Below are 6,867 nucleotides of genomic sequence, written 5' to 3' on the forward strand. Positions count from 1 at the left end.
CGCCCAGCCCTCATCAGTCTTTCTTGAAGGTGAACCAGGCACCTGTCATCATCATCATATTGTAAAGGAAATCCCAGCACTTTGGGAGGCCGAGGCGGGTGGATCACGAGGTCAAGAGATCGAGACCATCTTGGTCAACAAGGTGAAACCCCATCTCTACTAAAAATTACAAAAAATTAGCTGGGTATGGTGGCACGTGCCTGTAATCCCAGCTACTCGGGAGGCTGAGGCAGGAGAATTGCTTGAACCCAGGAGGCAGAGGTTGCGGTGAGCCGAGATCACGCCATTGCACTCCAGCCTGGGTAACAAGAGCAAAACTCCGTCTCAAAAAAAAAAAAAGAAGTGTGCGTTTACTGACTACAATGTGCCAGTCACTGTGCTAGATGCTTGGGGTGTAGCAAGGAATGAACAAACCGATGGAGATTTCTGACCTCAGGGAGGGTACAGTCTCGTAGGGGAGACAGACACACAATAAAGACAATAAGTAAATTAAATGGCATGTTAGAAGGTGATGGAACTAAGGAAAGGAAAGGAAAGCAAGCAGAGAAGAGAAGAGAAAAGAGAAGAGGAAAAGAAGAGTCGTCATTTCCTTCATCATTTGGTTCTTAGTTTTTCTTTAGCTCCAACATTCAGAATACCCCCAAATATTTTCTCCATATTATAATTTCTTATTCTTCAGGTGTGACTAAAGTATTGCTGAGACTGATTTCATTCTATATGAATACACTTTATGCATTGTGTAAAGTCTCTGTCCAGTGAAACATTTTCTAAATTTTCCATTTGATACTTCCATGAGATGGGCAGAAAGAGCATCATTACCCCCATTTCACAGACAAAAAGCCTAAGGTTCAAAGAGTCTTTGAAAAGCTGGGTGTCTTGATTTTTTTCTCAGAATTCTTTTGCAGACTTCCTTAGGAAGTATTTTTGGTATTTTTCTCTGTGGAAAAAAGTGAGAAATTTCAAACAATGGACTTCAAGCAATTATTTGGAACAAACCTGGCTAGTTGTTGGCAACTTCTTTTTTTTTTTTTCCCTGAGACGGAGTCTCACTTTGTCACCCAGGCTGAAGTGCAGTGGCATGATCTTGGCTCATTGCAACTTCTGCCTCCTGGGTTCAAGTAATTCTCCTGCCTCAGCCTCCCGAGTAGCCGGGATTACAGGTGCACACCACCATGTCTGGCTGATTTTTGTATTTTTAGTAGAGACAGGGTTTCACCATGTTGGCCAGGCTGGTCTCAAACTGACTGGTTTTAAACTCCTGACCTCGTGATCTGCCCTCCTTAGCCTCCCAAAGTGCTGGGATTACAGGAGTGAGCCATCACACCCAGTTGGCAACTTCTAATATAGTGATTAAGTAAGTTCACACCTGATGGCATATTTCCAGTTCTGGAAAGTGATGGTTAAAAAGAAATATACTTACATTGTGTGTTTGATTGTCACCACTGCGGTTCCTGACAACAGCTTATCCTTACAGGCCACCTGTAGTTTCTTTAGAGAGCTAGCAGCTTGCCCTGCTCATCATGGTGGGGGGACATCTTTGTCCACAGCATAAAAGTGGTGAAGTGTAAGATCTTTTCTGGTTCCTCCCTAGCCTCTAATGATGCTGGTAGATACCAATGTGTGCACAGCTCCATTCTTGCTGCTTTCCTTCTGGGATTTAGCATCAGTTGCATCTTCTGGAAGTGGGTTGCATCCTTGGATGTAATCTAGTTAAGCCTTCTTCAGAGGGCAAATGGGACACATAGAGACACACACATACACAGGGGCATACCCACATGCGATTCCTAAAGTGCCTAAGGAATCTGTCTGTGTACATGCAGTGTATATAATTTGACGGGTTATAAAGGTGAAAGTTTTATCTCTGAATTTCTTTGGTCCCCTATCCCTGCCGCCAGGCAGTTTCTTCCTAACATTGCAATCTGTGACAAAGCTTTTGTCCCTAGATTGGCTTTCAATGAAAGCCATTGGGTGCCTTTTAATCAGTTGCTATGTGGTCGGTATCGGTGGTCCAATTTCAGTATTAGTACAACCAGAACATATTAAGGAAGGTAACTACTTCTGCTGCTGTAGCAAAAATATGTTTACGTAATGCATTTTAATGTCAAATATAAATGATTATTTTTCTGTACCCTATCCACAATCACCTAGAGTCTTGCTCTTACTGTAACCAGGTGACAGGAGCAGGGCTGCGGGGGTGTCCCAAAGATGCTCACTGTTCCCTGATAGGAAGTGTCCTCGCTCTTTTCCCAGGTCCTCGGGCCTCACTCACCCAAGAATGGGGAGGGAGCTCTGGTGGTGGTGAGCCTGTTCAAGTACATATCAGACCCAAAGAGCTTTGAGAAAATCGATTTATTAGGCAGAGAGAGAAAAAGAGAAAGGGAGAGAGAGAGAGAGACCCCACGCTGCTGTGGGAGGGGATCTAGAGATGGAGTCCATATAGGTAAGGGAGTAGGTGAGATTTTAACTCCGGAGTTACTCCCACCCAATTCAAGTTCTTGTCCAGTGAGAGGAGCTTTTCCAAACGTCTTCTGGAGTGATTGATTTTCGACTCTGATATTGGATTGGTTGCCTGGCCTGCAATTAAAGTCTCCTCCCTCGGAGCTTTTGGCAGGCTTATTAAACAAAGGATGCTCTCCTGGACTGTCTACCTTTCCTGCACGCATGGGAAAATTAGGCAAAGAACTTTAGGCTCCCGGATGGGGAGGCGAATGGAGGCATGGCACTGGGAAGTTCTTGCCTTTGAAAACACGCCCCTTGTGGACCCCGGAAGAGAAGTTAACAATAGTCCCTGGTTACCAGTGATGTGCAAGACGGGGGAATTTCTAGCTTAGTGTCTTTCCACCTGCTGCTCTTTTTTAGAGTATGCTTTTTAGAGTATGTTGTAATTTAGTACTACTACTATTCAGTACTAATACTGAATTACAACAGGTTAAAATGCAGTGTGATTCCTTAAAGGGACGATGGGCTTTCAGATAAAGGAATCTTGGGTGTGGAACCTGATATAATATTTTATTAATTCTGTGACTGTAGCCTATTTAGCTTACTCTCTGAAACTTAGTTTCTTTTTCTGTAAAATGGGAGGAAAAGTTACCTCTTAAAAACTTTTTAGGGATATAAAAGGGATCATGGAGAAAGTGGTTGAAATTTAGATAGAATATACTCAGAATATGTCAGTTTCCATCTTTCTCTTCTACCCTCTCCCTTTTCGTTTGGTGATGATGCTTCCTTGCGAATGAAGTTCGTAAGGTTTACTTCTCCATCAGAACAATCTCACACAGTCTGCCGTGTGTCCCGGAAGTGTTGTCTCCCATGTGTTTCATGGTGGAAAATGTATTCTCTTTCCCACTGTGTGGATTCCAAGACACGCTCGTTTAAACCTGTGGCTAAAAATGACAAGTCTGCCCTGTGGGCTCATCTCTTTCAGTATTGTGGTGTGACTGTTTTGCCCTTTGAAATCCATTGGTTTGGGAATTAGGAGATCAGGTATGTTCATCTAATTTGAAAATGTGCTGGAGAAATAGCTGGTACTCTTCTGACTTGGTCTCTCAGGAAACCTGTCCTTCAGTTTGAAACTCTGGTGCCAAAACTTCCTTTGCCATCACCACCACAGGCGTGAGTTTCTGACAAGTAACCCGTCCTATAGTCAACTGCTTCTCTCTTATTTCAGTGCCTGAGAAAAGCACAGTGATTTCAGTAATGAGAAAATCAAGCTACGGTATGGAGGACCAGAGGGCACTTTGAGAAAGTATGAGAGTGCCACCAAGATCCTACCTCTGTCCTCTGAATCAGGTGAAACAGGTAGTATTTGATATCTCTAGAGAAGAGCTTCTCTAGGTGACAAGTACAAATTACTCTCCTTGTTTTTGTAATCTGAGCGGTCAGCACCTGGTCCCAAACAAGCACTCTGTATTAGAGAACATTCCAAAACCACATCTCACACTCCACATGTTGCCTCCCTCTGAAATAAAGAATGACTCTGCAAAGAAAATAAAACAGAGGTGAGGAGAGCTTACAAATAATTAGGAAAGGAAGGTGGGAGTCAGATTCAACATGCTGTGCTATCAAAAAAAAAAAAAAAGTGGTATGGAGTGGCTCCATTAACTGTGTGAATAACTAGATGAAATATGCTCATAGGACTTACATTACAAGCGAAGTGGAAATTGCCCAAAGATGTAAATAACTTCTTGATAGAGCATTTCATAAATAATCATGGTCTGTCTCTGCTGGGTATTTCATGTCTAAATTGTCATCAACAAAGTTTTGATTTGACCAAAAAGACATGGGATTGTTTTTCATAATATAAAAGAAAGCTAAGTACTTAATAGCATCCCTTTGGAATTATTTTTAACTCCTATTTGCATCCCGAATAGGCAGAGGAAACCCAGTAAACCAAGTGAAAACCAAACAGGAACAATGTCGCAGATAGTTCCAAGGGCTTGTGCCACTGCGATGGTAATAATGACCCTTTGGTATTGAAGGCTAGCGTTCCAAGTGCCAGGAACACATGGGCAATAAAATCTCTAAGCGAAAAGTTGATCTGGTCTGGTAGGGCCCCACAAAGCAGGGGTGAGGGGACCCCCTACAGTGCAGCTGTGGAGAGTAAATGCATATTCAGGAATAAATACTTGCTGGAAGGGCGGGTCGTTGATTTGCATGTGTGATCACTTTTCCAAATAGCAGGAAAGAAACAAAAAACATATGCAAAGATACGCTTTTCAGTTCTCTACCTGATTCCAATTCATTGTTGATACATGGGGCAAAGTTGTCTTTGAATTTAAAAGCAGACTTGAAATGTTCAAAAAACCTAAGGAGTCAAGTCCAAGGTCCTTGGACATTCAAAACCTCCCCATCCCCGACCCCCACTGGCTGAGCTGCTGCCACACCCAAGCAGGGCCCAATTCCTCCCCACACCCTGTCTTGGCCTCTCTCAGCCGCCTCTGTTCTTGCTGCTCCTCTCAGGATCCTGCTGTCTTTCCAAAACCCAGATGGAGGGCCCTCCCTTCTCTTCTGGGAAACCTTATCCCCCTCCCCTGAAGCCTGGAGTTATCTGCCCCTGCTGTCCTTCACTTTTATATAACCTTGGGCACGTCCCATACTAAGGCATGTGTTTGAGTTACCTGCCAGCCTTCCCAACCAGGTACAGGCTCCTCAAGGGCCAGGACTTGTCTTATTCATCTTTGTAAGAGAGCGCTGCAGGCACTAGGGGAGTTTTTCAGCCCAGGGGAGGCAAGGTAAATGCTGGCTGATACACCTCTTCCTCTCTATTTAGATTCCGGTGATTCACAGTTTGGAAATTGGAGTGAGTCCTTTAATGTTTAAATCCCTTGCTACCCTTGAGTGCTTGCTTAGGTATCATATTGTGTCCTGGTCTTAGATTCCACAAAGTGTTTATGCTTCTGCCAAGAGCTTAGGCTCTGGAAGCTTGAGCCACATTTTGTCTTTCATTTCAAATCCTATCCATGGGATTATATTTTCCACATTGGCTTTTTCCCTTACAGCCAAAACTAATTCCAAGTGTGTTCATATTCAGTGCTCACTTTATAAGAAGGGCCTCCTTTGTGCGGGAGGCCTGGACTGGAGTCTGCCAGAGGATTCCAGATTTGTCACCGCTCAGGACTGGGCTTCTGGTTGGTGCCTAGCGAGGGTGGTTGCTCCTGCCAGCCAAGGACCCTGCTGGAGAGCTTCCCAGGGGAAGTATTTGCTCTTCTTAGGATTTTTACAAATGGATTTTTTATGTAGTTCGGGGTGGATCAGTGATTTTCCACAGTCAGAATTTCTCCACCAGGTAGGCAGTTTCCCTTAGGTTGGTGGAATGCCTTCTGATAAGATACAGGGGCAAATAAATTTCCTACCCATTCAGGATGTTTCTGTATCAACCACAGAAGAAGAGGGGTCCCAGGGTGTAGCAGAAGACCCAAGAGAGCCAGAGAACCCAAAGAGATAGGTGAAACAGAGTTCCAACCAAGAAGTTACCTACCAAACACCCAGGGGCCCATGGTTGCTACACATACTAATGCTCCAATTCATAATGTGAAGGACTGAGGGTTCCTTGAAAACATACTTGTTTTTATACTGAAGTTAGGGTGATCTTTTTTTTTTTTTTTTTTTTTGAGACGGACTCTCGCTCTGTTGCCCAAGCTGGAGTGCAGTGGCATGATCTCGGCTCACTGCAACCTCTACCTCCCGGGTTCAAGCAATTCTTGTGCCTTAGTCTCCCAAGTAGCTGGGACTACAGGCATCCACCACCATGCCTGGCTAATTTTTGTATTAGTTTTAGTAGAGATGAGGTTTCATCATGTTGGCCAGGCTGGCCTCAAACTCCTGACCTCAAGTGATCCACCCACCTCGATCTCCCAGCATTAGGGGGCTCTTGCTGGTGTACTTCTTAGCAAGGCAATAAACCTTAATGGAAGACAATGTATGTACTCACATACACACCGCATACACAACTACAGTACATAGTCATTAAGCTCTTTCGAGGCGAGATGCGTTGTGCTTTACATTCGATATTTCCACAGCCCTAAGATATAGATATAATTATCACCACTTTATGAATAATCAAAATGAGTCTTCAGGATGTTACATACTTTAACTTGTATATATATATTTTATTTCTTTCTTTATTTTTAAACAAGGTCTCACTCTGTCACCCAGGCTGGAGTGCAATGGCATGACCATCAGAGCTCACTGCAAGACCTCGTGGGCTCAAGCAGTCCTCCCACCTCAGCCTCCTGAGTAGCTAAGATCACAAGTGCACACCACCACAGCCAGCTTTTTTTTTTTTTTTTTTGTAGAGATGGAGTTTCATTATGTTGCCCAACCTGATCTTGAACTCCTGAGCTCAAGCAATCCTCCCACCTCAGCCTC

Source organism: Callithrix jacchus, chromosome 4 (genome assembly GCF_049354715.1).
Source record: "Callithrix jacchus isolate 240 chromosome 4, calJac240_pri, whole genome shotgun sequence".
In the NCBI taxonomy this organism is placed as follows: Eukaryota; Metazoa; Chordata; class Mammalia; order Primates; family Cebidae; genus Callithrix; species Callithrix jacchus.